The following is a 23,397-nucleotide window of genomic DNA, read 5'->3' as shown; positions in this document are numbered from 1 at the left end:
ATTTAGAATTCTGCTAGAATTCATCCTGAACCAATCTCATTGCCACAGACAGCCAGTGATACTGGACTTCAGTCCCTGAAACTTTAAAACACCTCCATAAATTTGTTTTGTGGGTCAAATACAATTAGATAAGCTAAAGAATGGTGTGAGTGGGGCTGGGAAGGTGGTTCAGTGATAGAGCGCTTGCCTTGCATGCCTGAGGCCCTGGGTTCGATTCCTCAGCACCACATAAGCAAAAAGAAAAAAGCTGGATATGGTGCTGTGGCTCAAGTGGTAGAGCGTTAGCTTTGAGCTGAAGAGCTGAGGGACAGCGCCCAGGCCCAGAGTTCAGGCCCCATGACCAGAACCCCTCCCAAAAAAAGAATTGTGTGTGCCACAGAATGTGTGTGTGTTTGTGTGTCTGTGTGTTACTAGTATAAGTATAATTAAGTGTGTTAGAAGTTCATGAGAGATTGCTAGAAATATGTTTGATTCTTTACAATTAAACATCTCAATAAAAAGATTAAAAGCCCTGGAAAGCTCAAGGTTGGTGAAATAAGCAATTCTTGCATCTAATCTAGGCTCAGATCCTGGCAAAAGCATAGTGATGGGAATGTAGGTTTAGGCCAAATCTCTAGCTGAGAGGTAGTTTTCATTTTGCTTTTGTATAGGTTTTCATAGTCAGATTTTTTAGAGATTATTTTTGAAAACACACATGCATATTCATGTATCATTGCACAGATATATTTATACATAAAAAGTGTTTCAAAATCAGACCTATGACCTTCAGCAAATGCTGTTTGCTCAGACTCATTTGCCTGGATTACAAAACAATGATATGTGGAGGTCATCTCTTGGACATGAAAATATTGTCTTCAGTGACGCATGTATTTCCAACATGTCACTTTAGATCTATTTAAAGATAACTTTGGGGGAATGATATAATATAGATAATCAGATATTGATTTAGATATAGATATAGCTACTGTTTCATATGTGTATAAGACACACACATACAATTTTAGATAAAGTCAAGGCTAGATTCTCATGAAAATCGGTACTGGGAAACATCCTAAAACCGTCCCAGGTTCCTCAGTTGAGGGAACTCATGGATCTTCATCATGTTCTCCCACCTGTACATCTCCTTAATTCGTCTCTTTGCCATCAACCTCTGTGCTTGTCTGGACTCCCTCCCCTCTCCAGATTCCTCAGTTCCTCATCGCATGTGTTTTTACCTCAAGGTGTGCTTTGATCTCTGACAGTCCTAAGATCTCTGACAGTACTAAAATGGCTGCATTCACCCCATACTGCCTAATTCTACATTTGTGAGGGAGGAATATGTTATCAAGACTCATCCTTTTCATACCAGGCCGTAAATGCTAACATTTCTTAATACCACAGATTTTAGAGAAAACCTTAGCTCCAACATTTATTTAACCTATGATCTTAAGTTACTAGATTCCCAACAACTCTATTTTCTCATAGTCTTATAGAGACTATTATAATTTTTCTGACCATTGGGCTATTGGTAAAAATAAATCAGACAACATATAGTTTATGTAGAATATATGGAGCCAAAAGAAAGGCTGCTCTTCGCGTTGGTTCTGCCTGTTAGACCAAATACTATCCCAAGCATAGGATGTGTTTTTGTCAGCCGACCCGCTCTGGACCAATCAGCCAGAGCCTCTGGATGACTGAGATTATGAGACACCAATTTAGATGGGAATGATTCTGGCAAGCAAGGATTTTTGTAACTACATCAGTGCAACATATCACGAAAGGTAGATTTCCTATAACGATATATAAGATAAGGTCATAAAATTGACATAGGTATACTATTACTATCAACTTTGGGGAAATTCACTAATATTCAAAAGGTAAAAATGTTTCTCTTCCTGGAGATATCCATTGCCAACAGAAAACATGCATCATCTGATAAATATGAAGGAGTTATACATAGAGGTTAGGGTCCTCTAGCCAAATCTTGAGACTGGTCAGAGAAAGCTGGGCTTCCCAGAGGTGAGCACATAAGCACAGGTGAGCTCCCTTGCTGATGGAGACTGTGTGAGGTTCAAGGAGGTCTCCTCAAACATATCCACATGGTTCAGAGTTATGTATCATTCGTGTTACAAAACAGGAAATTCTTGCCCTGCAAACCAGTTATCTTCAAACAAGTTCATAATTCCTGAAGAATTTCAGTTTCTCAACATGCGATTTCTATTTCTCCTGACAAGATACACAGAGTACCGACCCAAGGAAATCTGGGATTCCACTGAAGAATTTACTAATGGGTTGCCAAATGTCCAACTTGTAAGTTAGAACAATCCTTATCTGATAGTTATTAGATGTTTACTAAAGGAAGTTTTCTGAACATGTCATGCCTGATGATGATGTAGCCAGACCAGAAACCCAACCCGTGTTAACTTGAATTTTCCCAGAAGTAGTTCTAGGCTTCCCAATAGACCAGCCTCAGAAGATTTCCAGATCTATTCTTCAGCTGTGACATAATTCTCACTACCTCCCCCTCTTCAGACACTGAGGAGTTTCCTGAAGATGTCACTAAACTATAGAGTAGCCAAAGCTGTCAAGCTTGCAACAGGTGGAGAAACAGCTTCCAATGTCACCTCTGTATTGTACCAAGGATTCCAGAACAGGTGTGCTTGACTCTCAATGTGAATTTTCTAAACAGATAGGTTTTGATGCTTTAAAAATGCAAAAAATGGAAACAAATAGAAGCAAAAAGAATAATTTAACAGCCATCTGTGTACCTGCCATTTATAATTAACAGGTATTAACATTTTATGCTTGTTTTACTTACCTTGGATAATGAAATTACAGTAAGTTTGAAGTCCAGTGCTCAGTTCTCTTATATTTTTAATCTTCTCCTTATCAAAAGACAGCTATTGGACAGGTTTGGTTTATAATTGATCCATCTAGTATTCAAGCTTTGATTCATGAACAACAAAATGAATGTTTAAATACTTTATACCCATGTTACCATCTGATGCTTATTTTTTCTACAATTAGCTTTATTTTTTTCAACATGATTTTCCAAAAATAAAACCTCTGTTGATGCATATGTATCTCGTCAATTTATTTCTAGATGGATCTCCTGCTAGGACTTGTTGAAGCTGAAGTTTTAGAGTGTGCCTGGGTTTTCCAGGACATGCCAAACATGAGAGACTTGGACACGTTCAGATTCAGAAGTCTCAGCTGCCCTCGGTTCTCTTGGGTCTAAGTCTTGATTTTGTAGTTGGTGTTGATGACAGAGTTATTTTCAATTCCTATCTGGAGGTCATCTTTCTGTGCACTGTTTCTTATCCTTAGGATGAATCTTTACTTTATGCAGTGTTACACAATAACTACTTATTATAAGGTCACATAGCAATTCATTGAATACTAAAAACAGCACAGAGATGCATTGCTACAGCCCAGTCCTCCCATTTGTCAAATATTTTCACACATGCCAAAAAACAATCAATAGCAGAGTGGAGTTCCATGCTCACTTCTGCTAATTGTGCTTTGAGCTACGTCATTCTTTATTCCTACAGGAATTCTCAGTTGGAAATGGTTTTAGATAAATCTACAATATCACTTTCATTTCTGGGAATGAGAATCTACACTATATTGTAGAATATGTTTGCCCTAGATTACTCCAACAACATTGAACTCTTTCCTTGTTGCCCAACATTTATTTTTGTTGGCTTTGGGTCTTTTGTGATATGGTGTGTGTATTTCAAACTGATTCATCTAACACATACCAATTACAAAACCTATGATGTATGCACTCATATAATTATTGTGTAAATGAAGCACTTTGGGAATGGGAACAGCAAACATGTAAGAAATGAACATTTATTCTATTTTGGAACATCATATAATATAGAATGGTATGTCAGGATTGTTTTATAGCTCGATTAGACAGTTTCATATTTATACACAGGCTTATGTAAATCACTTCCAATTTCAGGGGAAAACATTGATTGTTATGTAAAGCTGGGTCCTTGGGCTGTGCTACAGAAATGGCATTCTGGGAGGTACAGACTTAGGTAAAGAAATCTTCTTGAGATGGTTTAAAAATTAGATGTATTAAGTAAACTCAGAAGTACCATGTATGAATTTGTCATTATTGTTGATTCCTATTAGACAACTGGCTATAACTTTGACCCAGTGTATAAAAGAAAGCAAACAAACCAGCCAGCCTCTTCAACAACAGCACCAAGTGTCTGCAGTGTCATTTTCAATACAGTTGTATACTATGAATAACCTCTTTATCATTGGTTCAGGCTTACTATGTCAGATGCCATGCTGTGCCTTTGTCATGTCACATATCTTAATCCCTGATATAGATCACAGATATGATATTTGTGGGCTTATTTGACAAAGGAAAATACTTGTGCTAAGAAAGGAAGAATTACTTTCTCTAAATAACTGAATGGAAACTTATCTCCTAAGGCCAATGCTTATAACTAACAAGCTCTTTTATGTCAGAAAGGTAAGACTTTTTTAATTTAAAAATTAATTTTAATTTAAAGATTAAACCAATGGTGCGTCTTATCAGCAAAGCTATACAATCATTGAATTAGACAGAGCTATGCATGATTCTGGTAATTATTAATTTAGGTCCTGTAACTTGAAAAGAAGCTTGTTCAGATCAAAGAGATAGCTAAGGTAACGGATTGGCCCTTCTCTACCAAAGGTTGTAAATTTTCCTTGAGCACAGTAAGTTCGGCTTTGTTGGGCTAAGAAAACAACGCTTGACTGCACAGGGCTGGGTAAACCTGTCTCCCTCTTTCCTCTCTCGGCTTTCTTTGCCCACCTTCGACTGGTTTTCCCATCTCTGTCATCCAGGATGGACTCTCTGAGGAGAAATTGTGAAAATGGCTTCCAGCTCAAAAACACACTGAATTCACCCCAGGGTTTGGCAGTTCTAAGTTGAAGCAAACTGTGCACATCGCCCACCTGCATCCTTCTGTGTTTTCTCACCTTAGCAGCTGCATGGACTCTGATCTACCTCATCTCTGATTCTCTAAGACACCTCACTGCTCCACTGTTATTGTTTGTACCACTTCCTTTCTCTCAGTGCCTTTCACATTGCTCTGATTATGTCCTACAATGCTCACTGTCATGAGATAAACAGAGCTCTTGATCTCCACAGCTCTGTAGTGTTTTGTATTCAAATACTGTTCTTCCCCTTTATTTTTGACCTTGCTTTTGTCTACACTCATTTTTGTCTTCACTTTCTTGGGAAAGTTTCACTTGGATGAATCTACCAGCAATCTGTCCTCAATTTTCTGCATTCCAGGGTTGACCTCTCTTAGGCTTCTCTCCTTGGAGGTATCTCTTACATAGTCCTTAGAGTGCAAAAAAGCAAACAAGTAAACAAAAAGAAAAAACAAAACAAAAAACCTACTCCTCACAGTGATAGGGAATTATTATCATGGTTAAACAAGTCTTTGACTCTCAATAAGAAGTTAAAGAATATACACATTCATCATGAAGCAAACATATAGCAAAAATGGAACAAAAAGCTATTTAGATGATATAGTATATCCTAGAGCAACTCAGACTTGCTACAACCCAAAATTCACATAAAAACTGTTAAGCGACTGTACCCAAGGTAAGCTTAGTGGTAATTTACAAAATCTTTCTTGTGGAATAGCCATTGTACCTTTCTCCTTAAAAGTTCTTTATTCCAGCCAGGCAGTAGTGGCCCGCACTTGTTAATTCTAGCTACTCAGGAAGCTGAGATCAGAGGATCAGGGTTCGATTCCAGCCCAGGCAGGAAAGTCTGTGAGACTCTTATCTCCAATAAACTACTCAAAAAATCCAGAAGCAGTGCTATGGCTCAAGTGGTAGAGTGCTTACCTTGAGCAAAAGAAGCTCAGAGGCACTGCTCAGCTCCAGAGTTCAAGCCCCACAACTGCCAAAAAAAAAAAGAAAAAAAAACAGCAAACAACCCTAAAGTCCAAAACACTTATGCAAAGTTTATTTAATTTGGATGCAAAAACCAGATATGGACCCAGAAATATTTTGTAGGATATGATTGTTGTTTGAGGCCAGAGGAACAGCCCTTTGATGTAGGTAAGAGTTTCTTTGAACTAATCCCTTTGTACAGCAGGCTATTGTCCCAGCTGCTTCACAAAGGTAAATCTGGGAGAAGCCTATCATAATGCATCAGAATCTGGATATTGGGATCAGCTTGGCTGGGTTTGAATTCTGGTTCTGCCACATTCCTGTCCTGTGATGTTTATTATTGACTATGGTAACTCAATCCCCTTCCTTACTATTTCCCAAACAAGGATCACTGTGGGGAATTTTGGAGATAGGTGAAAAACTTAGGTCAAAAGCTTTAGCAGTGCTATAATACAGATGGTGCCTGCTTTTAGTCATTTAAGGTTTTTTTTTTTTTAAATATAGTTTCATTGTTAGTATTAAGGCATGATACAGAGTGGTTATCATTTCACAAGTCAGGTAATGAGTTCATTTCTGTTTTGGACATTGTTACCCTTTCCTTCATTTTCCACTGGTTTCTCCCTCTTGACCCTGCTCACAGTCTGCATGGTTCATTAATCTTTATTTTTGCAGGAGAGCTAACAAGTTCTACAAAGTAAGGTCCCAGAGTCAACATACCTGGGTTCTCTTTCTCTTTTGACATTTTCTGGACAGGTGACTTCCATGAAATTGCTTCCTGGCCTTCAGTTCCTTTTACTCTTCAGTACGAGCCTTTGACAAGCTCTTCTAGGTGATCTTCAGGTAACAATGGATGTTGAGTAAATCTTAATTTATTTGTAAATTCCTATGACTGGGAACCAAAAAAAATAAGACCATTAATAAATAAATGGATATACAGGAATCAGTGCAAATTGTGTTAGTCAAAGAGCACAAAGGAACTATCATGATTTGTGTCCTGCAATGCTCTTTCTTCCCTGACATAGCTCTGTTAGTGGTTTTCTAGGCATTCTTTTGAGAGTGAGATGGGGAATTGGAACCAGTGAAATTTCATCCTGAAATCTGCTGAGTAACTCCAAAGATTCATTGCTAGGTGTAAGTTATCTGTCTCTTTGCTTACATTTCTGTCTCTCTGTCATGGTTTCCAAACTTAACAGTGGACAGTTTTATCAGACTTTATGCTCCTGCTTGAATGTCTTGGTAAGTATGACCATCAGCAAGTAATTTAATGGCCACTCAAAAGTGGAGATGATAGAATTTGACAAAAGATTGACATAAGCATGCACGAAGGGATAGGTTAAAATTGGGGGATTATTAATCTCTCCAAAGATAAGCAGATATAAATCTATGGCAGTAATGGTCAGATGGCTATAAGGAATAAAAGGAAGGATTATAGGTCTTTCTTCCCATATTCAGTGTGAAGGTATGGGGGCGGGCATTCTAACTCTGAACAACTGTATTAGTCTAGAACAATTCATGGTATCTGTGACTGATCTATCTCTTTGCTGGCTGCCTCTATGAAAACTCTCTCATGAGTCTCAGCCAGCAGTACACTCTAACTGAACAGTGGAATGTCATGGAAAGAATAAGAATGTTGGCTTCCATTCCTGTTCCCTCTGTAATATTGAGCCAGTGACTCTACCTCTGGGAATCCCTGTTTTCTTATCTGTGAAATGTAAAATAAGACCCCTAATTGGTAAGGTTGATTCACAGAGAATCTGAGTATGCATTTATAGAATCACCCTCGGAGATCAGTGTTCAGTTCAGTCATTGAACAAGAATGCATTAAGTCCCAGGTACCACACTCTTTCTTCCTTTTATCATAGTCAGGGCGTGATCATTGCCTCCTGTGACTTGGAATCATGGGAATGTAATGAGTATGGGCAGGGAATTATGAATTTTTCCTTCTTCCACTTCTTTTTATATGAGCGCTCTGTCAATTTTGAAGTCTTTTGTTTCTTAATGTCTGTACAATGCTCTACAGGTGAATTTCAAGTTCGGTGTGCTTCAGGCAAGTCTATTATGTTTAAACCAGGAAGTAGATTCAGGTAGCTTTAGACTTTAAGAAGTTCCAGGTGGGAGGGGCATACAGAGCACTGCAAAGCATTTCATTTGTGGGAACCCTTGGGAAGCTGCCAAATTTCTACTAAGAAATAAACCTGCTTTTATTTAAAGAGGGAAACAGCACCTTCTCACACAATAGAAGGAGAGCTAGCTCTTTGGGCTTGGATTACCAGCACCACTCCTCTGTCGGGAAGTAGCTAGGGTGAAGAACACAAAATGACAAACACAAGTCTAGCCTTGAGTTTCTCCCACATCAGTAAAAAGACAGCATAGAAAATTATGGAAGGGATGACATTGAGCAAGATGTACTGCACTCATAATTATGGAACTGAAGTAGCTTTGTACAACTACTTTATCTATCTATCTATCTATCTATCTATCTATCTATCTATCTATCTATCTATCTATCTATCTATCTATCTATCTATCGCCAGTCTTGGGGCTTGAACTCAGGGTCTAAGCACTGTCCCTAAGTTTCTTTTGCTCAAGTCTAGTGGACTACCACTTGTGTCACAGCTGCATTTCTGGTTTTTTTTGGTAATCTATTGGAGATAAGAATCTCACAGACTTTCCTGTACCAGCTAGATTGGAATCACTATCCTCGGATGTTTAACTTCCTGTGTAGCTAGGATTATAGACATGAGCCATTGGTGCCTGGCTAATAATTTTGTTTTTAAAGAAAGTTGTGTGTATCTAGAAAGAATGAGGTACAACACAAACAGGATATTGCAGATGAGCTTTGGGCATGCAGCATAGATTGCACAAAAGGGTCTCCACCAGTGCTGTTTATTGAAATACACTGGATGAGTAGATGGCTGGGGTTCTCACTTAACCCTTGGTTCCTCTGATGTTTCCCAGAGTCTCTTGCAGCTACATTGGAACCCACGTGACTGGGTTCTGACCAATGAAGTGTGGAGGTAGTGAGTAATTTGATCTTCCAGAGCCTCTATAGTGCTAGGAACCATCCTTAACCATGAGGATTTAGGAGGAGGCACAATTGACACAGATTTCTGCCCTTGTCAATTTTGTTTATTCTGGAACATGAGGCAGAAAAAAAGCATATTTAATATGTAAGTAAATACATATAGCAAAATATATGAATAAGTAAAATGTATAGCAAGTAGTTAAGCCTGAATCATTAAATCAGAGTATTAAGAATGTGATTTGAGTATCCCTAATCTAACAATCTGAGGTACAAAATCCAAAACCTGAAACTATTTTGTCATCCATGTGGTATACTATTAGGTGGGTCTAAAATGCTCCCTACTGGTCCATGTTTTGGTCTCCAGCTTGGGCCTCTCGTGAGCTAAGGGAGCGTCTGAGAGGAGAACCTGATGGGAGGTCTTTTGGTCATTGGTAATGTAGTTCTGAAGGGGACTGTGTGACATAACCCTTTATTCTCAATTCCTTTTCTTCCCATCTAAGAGATGAAAAGCTTTGCTCTATCAAACATGGGATTCTCGCCATGATTATGCTGCCTCACTCTAGGTCCAAAATCAATGGGAAAAGATAATTATGGATCAGAGTCTCCAGAACTAAAAACCCAAATAAACCTTTTCTCTCAATAAACTGATCATCTCAGCTGTTGTTACAGCGACAGAAAGCTTACCAAATAGAAAAGTGTTGCCAAGAACGAGGCCTCGTAAGCTGCGGCTGAGAAAGCTGTAGGGAGGGCTGCATAAAAGTTGTGAGAAGTTTTGAGACGAGGACTCCCTCTCTGTCAGGGATTTCTATTTGTCCCTGTTGGACTAGCCATGCTTCTCCTGCACCTGTCCCACCATTTTATATGTCAAAAGAACCACTTTGGTTACTGTAGCGCAAATGCATTGTGATGGAGTTGGGCGGGAAAAGTTAGAAGTAAGAGATTAGTATGGAGGATCTTCCATGCTTCAAGAGACAGGACTGGCTTGGACCAGGTATAGGAATGGAGATGGGAGATGTGTGGTAAAATTCTGCATACATTGAGAAAATATAGCCAGAGAATTTTCTAATGCTAGATATGGGGAATGACTTAGCTTGGAGAATAAAGTTACCACCTAAATGAGGAGAGATCATAGGAGGGACCATTTTGAGAGGTTGTCAGCTGTCATTTGGTTCTTCCAATAGAAATTAGAAGTAATGCCTTGGACATGTATGTGTTGGTGTATTGGTGGTCCTGATGAAAAGCACACACCTGAGAGCCATTAGTGCCTAGTCATCAATGGAAGCAATATGTTCAGCCAAGATCCCCTTTATCTTTTGTGTTCATACAAGATGGTTGCGTGATAGTTTGAAGATCGAAGATTTGAAAAAATTAAAAATGGATTGAAGTGTAGTTTTGATCCTGGGAATGGCTTAAAGATTTCCAAGTAGAACTCAAGAGACATTAAAAGGAAAATGTTAAGTAGGGGAATTTTACAGAGTGAAAGTAATAAATTATTTACTAGATGATGTGGTAACCACATACAAGGAAGTGACTCAAATTGTTGGTAGAAGGCACACCTTGAAGCCTTGACCCTTGGGTGACTAAGGGAAGGCAGAAAGCATTTGATGAGTCACTCACCTGTGGCACTCAGGTTATCTGGGAGCTGTGGGGCCATTCTAGTGCCAGTGGGGTTTTTTTTTGTCAGTCATGGGGCTTGAACTCTGGGCCTGGACACTGTCCTTCAGCAATTCAGCTCAAGACTAGTGCTCTACCACTTGAGCCACAGTGTCACTTCCAGTTTTCTGGTTGTTTATTGGAGATAAGAGTCTCACTGACTTTCCTGCCCTGGCTTTGAACTGTGCTCATCAGATCTCAGCCTCCTGAGTTAGGATTATAGGCCTGAGCCACTGGTTTCAACTTCAAGAGAGCAAAACTAGATTTCTTCCTTGTCAAAAGCTCGAAAATACCAGAAAGGTTCACACAAACATTGCACCAACATGTTCATACACTAGGCAAAAAATATAAATTAATAAAAGTGCCTGAGTTCTGGGTGTGACGGCTCACATCTGTAATTTTAGCTACTCAGGAGGCTGACAGCTAAAGATTGAACTTAGCCTGGGCAGGAAAGTTTGTGAGACTCTAGCTTCAATTAACCACCAAAACGTTGTAAGTGGTGACTCAAGTGGTTGAACAACAATGCCAAAATCTGAGATCAAGCCCCAGTATTACAAAATAAATACATGAATAAATTATTTAACTAAAAGTATCTGAATGTGTAGAGGGAAATGGTGAAGGCTGCGGCAAAGGAGGACTCAGTACCTTTAACGTTGATCTTCCTGTGTCTGATTTTCTTCATTGGTTTAAGAGTCTGGAAGTCTGCATTTTCATGTGGTCATTCCTAATAATAAAATTAGCAACGGATATGTTAGGATGCATTCATGTATATGAAGCAAAGCATATCTTTTGTCTCATTGTAGCTGATTTGAAAGAAAATTTCAACCTTTGATTGAAGATCTTAACTTCATGGTTTTGAACAAGATTTACTAAGAATCTGTTAAGTTTGGATGAATTCCAGGGAAATAGAACAACATATTCACTTGAGAGGAAGCAAGAATCTGCCTTGTGCTTCTGAAAGAAAGAACAAAACCTGTCTCCTCAATAATTTACATGCTGTATTGACTTAAGATCACAGCAGGTGGTTTCGAATAATCAATCCAGAACATATCCTAATAGAGCCTTGCTGAAGGAGTACATGGAGTCAGGAGGTTTCAGCTTCTTTGTCTTTTGCATCATGCTCCACCTGCAAATATTGCTATTCAGATGAGAACTATGCTTAGCCCTTCTCAGCACCAAAAATATCACCTGTTACTATGGCTAAGCCTCATTAGTAACTGTGGATTAAATTATTTGTGGTTGCAAATTCACAATAGTTACTAGTCAACCTTTATAAAAGAAGAAAACTATGTGGAGAATTGAACTTAGAAGACAATAAGAAGAAAATATTTTTGTTGTTGTTGTTGTTGATCTTGGGGCTTGAACTCTGAACCTGGGCTCTGTCCCACAGCTCTTCGGTTCAAGGGTAGGGCTCTACCACTTGAGCCACAGCACCACTTCTGGTTTTCTGGGTTTATTGGAGAAAAGAGTCTCATGGACTTTCCTGCCTGGGCTGGCTTTGAACTGTGATCCTCAGATCTCAGCCTCCTACATAGCTAGAATTACAGATGTGCTCCACTGGCACCCAACAAGAATAATTTTTAAATCTCCATTTAACTCACCCATTTTTATATCTTTTTCCTCGGTTCTTGTGTATATCAAACATACTCTTAGAAGTTGTTCAGTATCCTCGCCGGTTTTTTTTTTTTTCACTTGCTATGGTATTACAAACAGTTATGCATATTTATATGTTTCACAGAGTCACTGTTAATACCCATGACGGTTAGTCAATATTCAAAACCATCACTTATAAATAATGGGTGACTTATGAACCATCACTTTGTAAGTCCAGAAATGTATTAGGTTCTATTTTGCAAAGTAATAGGTAAGTGTTTACTTAAATGTTTTCTAAAAATCCCAATTATATCCTTCACAGTGAAAAGCAGCCAATTCAGAATCACATCTTGCTATTTGTAGTTGTATGACCTTAACCTGCTTCCTCTTGGAACCAGTCATCATTCTTTCTGAAAGTACCTGTTCTCTCGCCAGGTTTTTTGTATCTGCTGCTGAGCAGTGTCAAATGTGCTTCTCAGATGCCTTCTCAGAAGAAGATCTCAAACGTGACTCTGTGTTCTCATCGCAACTAAGGCAGCATGCATTCTCTGACTTGGTAAGGGTCTTCCATGAAGTGTGATTTTCTGACAAGTCCTTGATCCTCTCCTTATTGAGGGGTAGGATTTGAGTTATTTTCCTGTGACATGGTAAGTCTCTGACGAAGGCAGGACTAAGCTTACGGATTTTCCAATGTTAGGCCATAAAAGATCTCAGACGACTCCTGCTGTGCTTGAAACTTTATCCATGGAATCCAGCTAGCCCAGGCTCCCCTTTTATTTACTTTTTTAGAATTATTTTTCAACAAGGGTCTTAAGTTTTGCCTATGACATGCCTCAAACGAGGATCTGCCTACCTCAGCCTCTACTGTAGCTGGGACCACAAGCCTGGATGCTGGGCAGCTTATTGGTTGAAATGGGGACTCACTGACATTCTGATCAAGTTTCTCTCAAAACACTAACCTTCCCATCTCTACACCTCAAGTATCTAGGATTACAAGAATGAGCTATCATGCTTGACTGCATTTGCAGCCTATTTTGTTGTTGTTGTTTCTTGCTCAAATACCAAAGAGCAGAGCAAAGTCTTGCTACAGCACATTTTGCATCACTGTTTTGGGTCATTCTGGCTCTACCCAACCAAATACACATGACTGTCTTCCTCTATGACACTCAATTAGCTTCATAATTGAATTATTCACGAAGGGAAAGAAAAAAGAAAAAAAACTGAATAGGTTTTAGAATCAGTAAATCATATTCTGGTGTTGCCACTTATGAATTGTGTGGCCTTCAGCCTCCTGCTGAGCCTGAGACATTCAAGGTCTTCATCATTACAGTGGGGGAGGACAGAGAACTGTCTGTACAGAGGATGCTATGCAGGCTGCTTGTTCTAAAACCTATGCTTTGCACATCTTCCGTTCCTATTCCACCATCACAGATCCACTGCTCCTGTAAGTCAGGGCTTCTCTGCTTACCTTTCACATCTAGTTCTTTCTCATATCAGGCATCTTATGGGAATTTATGTAAACAAAAAGTTACTACTTTACAAAAAATATTCAGAAAAGGTTGGGACTTATGAAACAATGGGTCATAACTAACCCATCAAGAGTGATGGTTGTATTGAATAAACATTTCCACCTCCCTGAAATAGTCAACACACACATATACAAACATTCGCACACCTACACATATTTATAAAAAGCAATTTTTAAGCTAAATATTTGACTTCTAGCCCACTTTCTGGCATCTAATAGTGCTCAATAGTTATGAATATCAATAAAATAGATCTATGTATATAAGAATATATGAATAGGCAAATGATCAGTAGGTGTTAATCAAAGAGGGTATATTTGACTGAGTTCATCTTTTAGGCCTTGCCCACTGAGCATTTCATGTAAATTAAATGGAGGGAATATTTGGCTGGCCACACGCTGCAGAGGAGAGATTTGCTAATTCTTCAGTTGAATAGATTATTTGCATGTCATAAATGATAAAGCTCAGAAATGTTGTACTATGTAAGAAACCAATGTGATTATTATGTTGGTAATTTGTACTACTGTTTGGCAATATAATATAGGACCAGGTCCAAATTCCCAGGCATGTTTATTCAAAACACTTTTCCATCTGGCTACAGCTTATATCTCTTTCTGCCTTTTATTTTATATATGGTTATATGTTAAATAGTTCTTTTTTCTTAATATTTTTCTTCTGTAGCAGAAGAGAAATGATAGCAACTTCCCTGACTCTTGCTGAGACTGGAATGACACACGTATGACAATCAGTAAATTTCATTAAACATTACCTATTAAATATTTCCTGATGATCTACTGTATGCCACAAACTACATAAGGCACTGGAGATGAATAAGCCACAGACCCTTCTCGACAAGGAGGAATACAGACCTTAAAATAGATAACTCTCATAAATTTGGATCCATTCTATCAATGTGTATTGTGGATATTGTGTATTGTGGATATTGTTGGCTTACATTTGTTTATAACATTTTTACTTAAGAAATATTTATGGAGCTCCTATGATGAGCCCATGTTAACAGCATTCAGATGATACAATGATTATGCTCATAGAGCTTATTTATGTTAGCATGGCAAACAAGCAGTAAACAAGCCAATAGATAACGAATGTAATTGTATTTGGAGGTAGGCACTGGGAAGAGAAATGAAGGGAAGTACAGGCTGGAAAGATGATGGAAGATGCTGCCCCCCTTTACTTGTCACAGGGAACAGAGCCTCTCACAGACAGAAATCATTGAGCCCATCTCTCAGAAGTAAGAGTGGAAACCTAGAAAATGAAGCAGAGGAGACTGGCAGAGGAAGGAGTGAAGTGACCTCCCCAGTAAGGAAGCACTAGCCAGTTACAGGGAGAACAGTGAGGCCAGGCATCAGAGAGCGCTGAGCAGGTGATGTGGTATGAAATGACATTGGAAGTACAGGCTGCATCCATAGCAATGGAGTTTAAATTTTGCTTACAATGTGACTGAAGATTGTCTCTGTGTTTTGAGCAGGGGAGTGGCATGATCTGATTTAAATACTAAAAATGAAAGCAAATATGCAGAATACTGCAGGAGCCAATGTGAGTTGATAGTAGCTACAGCTGAAGGCCCAGTAAGGGAGGGACTGAGAATTGGTTACACTAACTGTCCTGATGGGAGGAAACAGAGGAGACGGGCTGATCTATTAGGTGTGGGAAGTGGGAAAACCAATGAGGACAATGAATGGCTGAGAGTAGGGAACTCAGGGAGATGACGGCATGCTCTTCATTTTAGTCTTCTTTTCATTGTTTCTACATTTTTATGGTTGGCCGTTTGACCTCATTATCAAGGTGCTATCTGTAGTGCATCTAAATACAGTGTTTCATGTATCTGGCAGATGGGGGCCCCAACAACTAAAGTATCTGCTCAACAGTTCATGACACATTAGCAATGGCTCCCTATGTCAGTGGGAGTCTGGCCCGTGTGGAAGCCAGTGCCTCTGAACCGGCCCCCCACTCAGGAGTACTGGGCTCCTGCTGATCAGTGGATGACAGGTGTCGATTATGCCTGTGATGGATGATTGTAGCTTTGAATGGGGAAAATCAACTCGATTATACCAGTCTTGAAGGACTGATGAATTTTGATTGTTGAATAAAGATGAAGGAATTTAGTCACAGTTAAGACACTGAATGATATAGAAACATGACAGTCATGAACTTGAAAGTGCTGTAGAGTTTGCAAAGTGAATAAATAAGAAAAAACTTCATTAATTCCTTTGTGTAACAAAGCCAGTCTTTGTAAGCACTGTTTTCTCCGTACACTGGTGAAGAGACATTCTCAGTTACCTGCTACCCTCAAGTGCAGACTGAAGTGTCAGAGATAGACTTAAGCCAGATGCTGGTGGCTCATACCTGTAATACTGGCTACTCAGGAGGCTGAGATCTGAGGATCATGGTTCAAAGCCAGTCCAGGCAGGAAAGTCTGTGAGACTCTTATTTCTAATTAATAACAGAAAATGCTGTAAGTGTTGCTGTAGAGTGCTCTCCTTGAGCAAAAAGAGCCAGGGACAGTGCCCAGAGCCAGAGTTCATGCCCTAAGACTGGTTAAAAAAAAGAAATGGATTTGAAGACCATCTTTCTGAATATCTATTGAGAGAATATAGAAGGCAACTGGGCCAATGCATTCCTAGGACAGTATAATCAAAGAATAGGCCAGGGAATTTACAAATCGAGGCAAATAAATATAGCATTTTCAGAATATGAGGAGAAACAGATGGTCCACAGAATGGGGCTGGGAAAATAGCCAGGGTGATGGTTTCTAAGCATCCTTTGGGATCCTTATTCTTAGAGTTCATAGACTCTGCACAGACACCTGGATGGAAAAGAGTTACATTAATGATGAATATAAAAATCATTCCTCCCCCCCCCCACCCTGTGGCATTGAGATTTAACTGATAGGCAAGGATTGTATACATCTAAGATTTGTCATGGAATGTTTTGATTGCAGATATATATTATGAACTGATTGCTAATATTAAACTGAAGCATCCCTAACCTGGATGGATGCCAGCCTTGCAGGAAAGTCCTTGAGATTCACACCTCCAATTAACCACCATGGATCCAGAAATGGAGCAGTGGCTCAAGTGGTAGAGTGCCAACCTTAAGTGAAAATGCTAAGGATCCGTCAATATGAGAACTAGATAACTTAATGGCTGTAACCTATGCACCTGTAACCTATGTACCTGGACTACACAGAGTGATTCACATATTCTAGTTAAGTTAGTGTTCTGTAACATATTACTATATGCATTAGAAATAGAACAAATACATGTTATGTCATGGTATTCTGTTACCCTGTTATGTTTATTAGCGCAGGTACAATCCCATTACTAATGCTGTATGGCTTTTATTCACTTACATGCTGAGAGGTATACAAAAGACAGCTACTTTGATTCTTGGAAGTTTTCTTTTTCTTTCTTTCTTTTTTCATCAGTTGTGGGGCTTGAACTCTGAGGCTGGGTGCTCTCCCTGAGCTCTTCAGCTCAAGGCTAGCGTTCTACCACTTGAGTCACAGTGCCACTTCTGGCTTTTTCTGTTTATGTGATGCTGAGAAATTGAACCCAGGGCCTCATGCATGCAAGACAAACACTCTACCTCCCATCCCCTATTGGCAATTTTCTTTACAGTTAGTTACATTGTTAGTGATATGTTGTGAGAAAATTCTCAGAAAAGGACCAAATACCTTTGTGTGTATTTTATTTCTGAAAAAAATCCAACTGTAGATGGATCCCCAGGCCCATTCTGTATCGAAAGTGTAATTAATATATGAGAAATAATTAAATACACTTATGAGTCAAATGGCTTATAAACATGGACAGTTTTTGTGAGATTTTAAACAGCCCTATTTTAAAGCTATGATGCACCAAAATAAGTAGACAATTGAGTAAAGTAATTCAATAATTTTTCACCTGAGACAATTTCACATGACTTCTGCTTCTATCCTAAGGTGAGCTGAAGGAACAAGAAATTCCTAAACGCACTTTTATTCCTGTGAGAATATCTCAGTCCCTTACTCCAAGAGGGCGTTATATCTATGTTTACTTGTAGCCACATTTTAACATTTTCTACATGAGTTAAAGTATGTGTGTGCATGTATGTGTGTGTTAAATGCAGTAAGTTAAAATTGTACTGTACTGATAATGATAGAGACAGAAAATCAACCTTGGCCATCAAGTGCCAGAATAAGAAGAAAGTAATCCTAATAATACACCAGGATAAGGACAAAGATCTACCTACCACAGACCTTTCCTTTTTAATGTTTTCAACTAGTGCTCTGTCATCCAAAATGTAAACAGTAAAATTTAACCTGTTTAAGAAACACATGACATATACTATTTGGAAAAAAATCTATATCTTCTGCTCATTTTTAGCAGTACACACAATTAATGCACCAATTCAAGAAGCCCATGCTGATGACTTCTTTAAAGGTGTTCTTGGACTTTAAGCAGAGTTCATGGTAGCCACAAACCACATGAGAGTGGAGTGTAATTGGATCAGTGTTGGTTTGGGCTGAGAATACACAATATATATTGGATTTTGATGAACTATTAGAATGAATGTAAACTACCTCATTCACAATTTTACATTGGCTTCACACTGAAATGGCAATATTTTGGAAATATTGTATTTTCAAATCCTATTTCTTGTCACTAGTTTTAGATATGACTATCAGAAATCTTAAAACTACACCTGACTCATGTTGCATTTATATTAAGAAGAACTTGTAGAGAACAATTGCTGATTTAAGTTACTTATAATAGTCTTCTTTAGGTAACATCAGTAAATAAATACAGTCATTCATAACCACATGCCAAGCATGATATATTATTCATGCAAGCAGTATTTGATGTGAAACTGGAAGTTTTTAAACTAAAGGGTCTTAAACAGAATGAAGGTCAGTGTAGCAAAGCACCAGAGAGTTTCTTCTGATATTATTATTTTGTTTCATTTGATGACTAAGCCTTTGAAGAGTCTCCTTTCTTTTCAAGCAGAAAGTCAATATAATTTGCTTTAGTTCTCCATGCATTTTCAGGATTATCATAAAAACAATTGTAATGATGTAAAATACCTTTTAACCAGGCCCAGTAGGTACCAATCATTGGAATAGGCACTTGACATTCAGATTCTCATTAGAAATGAAAATGGTAAACCCCTCCATTCAAATGTTTAACCCCTTGAGACCTTCACTCTGTCATATATATAGAAGGTCTTACAAACCATTCTTGCTCAGTAAATATTTGTTGGGTGGATGGGCGAAGAAATATTGCATATTAGCAATGATTCTCAAACCTGGGTATGCATACAAGGGAATAAGGCCTCCGGTTACTGAACAACCTACCAGGAATACATATGACCAAGGGCAAAGCAAGCCATCTCTCCCCACAGAGCACGCATTTTTCTTAATGGTAGGTAATTTAAGTCCCATTTCTATATCAAAGCAAAAATGGAAGTATTGTGTAAGAGTGTTAAAATTTCATGAATTTTTAAAATAGAAAACATGAGAGACTTCAAAGGAATGACATCCTATGGCAAGCTTTGTAAGGCTAAATCCATGGCTGCTACCCTTCAGCCTCCAGTTGGTCTGATCTGAGTTTTGGTGGAAAAGTTTACATGGACCTGCTCAAAGGGGCTACCAAAATCTTTCATAGGGCAGACTGGTGGACGGATGATGGACATCTAGTGTAGGTCCTGGGCTACTTTTCATATTACCCCTACACCAAACAGCTTACCCAAACAGCAATGACCTTCATCCTTCAGCATGTGGTAGTGTAGACAGATGATTTCTACTTGCTTGCTGCTAAGATCATGACAGTCCCATCATGATATCATGGAATAAATCATGGACTCTCCAGAATTAATTATCAAATTCTCAATAGTCATATCTATCTATCTATCTATCTATCTATCTATCTATCTATCTATCTATCTATCTATCTATCTGTCTGTCTGTCTGTCTGTCTGTCTGTCTGTCTGTCTGTCTGTCTGTCTGTCTGTCTGTCTGTCTGTCTATTCCTTCCCATCCCTGCCATTCCCCAGCATAGCAAGGCTATCCTTCAAAGCTAATGTTCTTCGTTAACCTAAATGACATTTGCTTTGTGTCACTTTCCTGAAAAATATTTGGCTTAGCTTATTGGCTTAGTTGGTTAGTAAAAATCAGTCTTTTTTTGCATTCCCTGTCCTGCTTTAGCCATAGTGGGCTTTCAGCTCATGTAATTCCTGACTTCTCTTCCTTCCTTCACTCATAACTCCCCCATGAGAGAAGGGGCCCTCTTCCAATGGTGCATTTGTTAGATGGAGCTGAGCATCCTCAGGGCATTGTGAACTTGTGCATTCTGTTCTGCATTATACCATATCCCTTTGGGTGAGACCTGGAGTGATCCATCTGTGTCCGTGGCTGTATTGCCGAGTCTGCCTAATTCAGAGGGAAGATGTTTGCAACCTCACATGACTATAGATTTGCTCCAAAGTTGGTTAGGTAGCTACAAAGCTGATTACTTGAATTTTTACTTTTCTTCCTGTGTTTTTTGAATGCTTGTTTCTTAACTCAGGAGGACAGAAGTAATGATCTCCTGAATCTGCACAGAGCCTTGATATAGCCCTAGTGATACACAGTGCATCATTAATTCATATCAGGGAATATAAAACAAATTCCTAACTTCTACTTGGAGGCTTAAGCTGATGTCTGGTTGTCCTCATTTGCAGAAGGAATGCCTTCACTTCCTCCAGCTAGACCTCAGACACCACTGAAGATTCCATAGGTTCTCACCTGTAGCCAGACCTTCTAAATACTGCCCTTGGAAAGCTAGTTTTCTGTCTTTACATTATTGACATTAAGTGTGAAGATTTCTGGGAAAAAATCATAGTCTTGTGGTAGGAGAAGGTATAAAAAAGACTCTCGGGGAAATTGTTAAAGACGGTAGAATCTTAAGCCAAGGTGCTGACGGAAACCGAGTGGCATGTAAGTATCTCTGTAGCTCTTAAGGATCACCTCCATCAAGAGAAATCTTAAGGATCACCTCCATCAACAGCTCTTCTGCTCATGTGTTTTTCCCTTCCAATCAAACAAATCTGCAAAGAGACACTGTCTGTAAAGGATTTGAAGGGAAATTTCCTGGAGTGAGTGCCAGGTGGCAAAGTGAAGCAGATGGTTAGAGAACTAGTGAACCTTGGAAGGGACCCTTCCTTTCAATTTAGTATAAAACCTTCAGATTCCCAAGAACTAGGTTATTTCTGTTGGTGGTGGTAAAACTGGAATTTGAATTCAGGGCTTTGCGCTTTCCCGAAAAGCACTTTCCCACTTGACCTGTGCCTCAGCCTTCTTCTGCTTAAGTTTCTTTTCAAATAATGTCTCACTTTTTGTCCAGACTGGCCTGGAACATGAACATCCTATTTGCCCTTACAGGATAGGTGCAGGGATGAATATATACCACACTCAGCTTTTTATTGGCTGAGATAACTTCTCATTAACTTTTCTCCTCAGTTGGCCTTGAACTGCAAAGCTCTGTTTTAGGCATGTGCCATTTTGCCTGGAAGGACTGAACTTTCTACCACAAGGATTCTAGCATCCTCAGTGGTTGGAAGCAGTTTCCAGCATCATAGATTCATGATGGAGGGAAAGGTGCAATTGAGAAGGAGGCCTCCAGGTTCCAATTACCAACTTGTTTCAGTCCAGTGGACAGGCAGCCCTCCAACAAGTACACATTTCATCACTTACTGTTAGACATAAAGAGATGATGGCAGTGTGGAATGCACTGGGAACTGGTCTCTTAACATGTCCCACTTTCACCATAGCTGCAAGATCCTAGAAATCAGCTCATCCTGAGTGCTACCATGAAGGAACATGGCTTTCTATGAAAAGCATTAGGGGATCTCAAATGGAGATTGGGAAATTTAGGTCCCTTGCTACCTGAATGTGTTACAACTCAGCATGTTCTTCAGTGATTATTGAGAACTACAAATGATAAAAAAAATGGTAAAGTTGGTTTATCCAAGTCTATTTTTTTCTGCAGAAATAAGAGTCAGGAATTAGAACTGTTGGGTAACTTGTGATAACACCTGATTATCATTTTATAAGGAAGATCAATGTTGTTCTTAAGTGATCCACATTGGTTTGTTGGTTTATGACAACTTCATTTCTAGTCTCCATAACAGGATCCCAATGAAAGGATTAAATCTCCTGGGTTCCAAACCAAGTTTCTTTTGACTTTGGTCTTTGCAAAATGAGCAAGTAGCAATCATACTTTGCATTGATGTAACTCCAAAATTGCTATGGAAATTTCATATCTTCTTATCACAATATTTAAATTCCTTCTACACTTCTTGGTGATTATGCATGTGTAAGATTTAATATTTAGCTAACAGATTTAATCGAAGTATGAATATGGGAAATGTTTGCAGTTGAATATGGCAAGTGTAAATACATCCTACTTGAAAGTAATCAAGGTGAAAAGATTGATCTTTTCACTGCTTTTTTTCCTCAGAGAAATACCTGCAAAAGTCAAATCATGACTCCTGTTTGATTGTAACTGATGACACAAACATTGTAGGCCTTCTACCTAGGGAGTCAGAGGAAATACTTGGAATGCTTAATGCTTGAAGTAAACTTTCAGAAGAGCCAGTGCTTTTATTGTTCTACACAAAACTCCTTTATACCTCATTCTTTTAGAGGCATCATTCTTCCTACTATTTCTTCTCTTAAAAATTTCATTTCAGTTATCATATGATGCAATTAATGTCCTTTGATATAATTTTCTATGGAGCCTATTATTTAGCACATAGAGGATGATTTAGCCACCACCAGAATGAGGATCCAGATGCTCTTGATACCCAAAACACTTGTCCCAGTTACTGTGGTTCCCACACTCTAATGATCACTTCTACCACAAGTGACAGAAATCTGGATTTCCCTGTGCTGTCTTTAGGCTGTTACTCTAAGACCAGAAGAGACAGTCTGGGGAAAGGAGAGATGAAGACTTCCATGTTTTTCTCTGCCTAGAGAACAAAGTAATCCAGACCCAAAGAAACACAGGCAGCATGTTTTCCCTCATTTGTAATAATTAAAATGTACCTATAAATCTATAAATAAACCCAATGGATAGTCAAAAGACAAAAAAAATTACACTTGGACATGATAAATTAAACAGGACTCTAAACATTCACACAGAAAGACCACAGGAGGATAATCTTAGGAAAGGATCATAAGGGCTCAATAGCTATGTGCATATGATCATTTAAAATGATGCTGATTGAAATGAACTTCAAGAAATGGGAACAAGAGGTTTCTTATTTTACTTTTTGTGTTTTATGTCTTCTTTTTTCTCCTTTCGTTGTTGTTTTTGATTTCTATGCCATTTGTCTTGTATGTAAATTTACCTGATTTGTGGAGTGGAAGGAGAAGCACGGAAATGGTGGACAAAGGTGAACTCATTCAGCATGATGCTCACAAGTCACAGTGTTCAAAATGAACCATACAATTTGTAGGGTGGGGAGTCTGGGGGGGGCAACCCTGGGAGAAAAAGGAGGGAGGTGGCGACACTCACTGTTCAAAAGGAAACGTACTCAATCCCTGACTTACATAACTGTAATCCCTCTGTACCTCACCGTTACAACAAAAGTTAAAAACATACTTAATGGTGACTCTAGAAAATATACCCAGATTTAAGGATTGTCTTTTCCCTCACTTAACTACCT

The 23,397-nt window shown here is 38.8% G+C and overlaps 1 long non-coding RNA gene across 1 annotated transcript in view; it reads left to right on the top strand.

Annotated features, from left to right (window-relative positions):
* Window positions 1-12,612: 12,612 nt before the first annotated feature.
* The window catches only part of LOC138820878 (uncharacterized), a 51,405-nt gene continuing 40,620 nt past the window's right edge, over window positions 12,613-23,397 (top strand). The window contains exon 1 of the long non-coding RNA XR_011370006.1: window positions 12,613-12,722. This is a non-coding gene — a long non-coding RNA (uncharacterized lncRNA). The remainder of the gene's footprint in view (window positions 12,723-23,397) is intronic.

This window comes from Dipodomys merriami, unplaced genomic scaffold, assembly GCF_024711535.1.
Source record: "Dipodomys merriami isolate MVZ:Mamm:240054 unplaced genomic scaffold, mDipMer1.0.p SCAF_9, whole genome shotgun sequence".
NCBI lineage: Eukaryota > Metazoa > Chordata > Mammalia > Rodentia > Heteromyidae > Dipodomys > Dipodomys merriami.
Note: the sequence above shows the minus strand (reverse complement) of the source record. Positions and strands in the feature narration are given on the sequence as shown.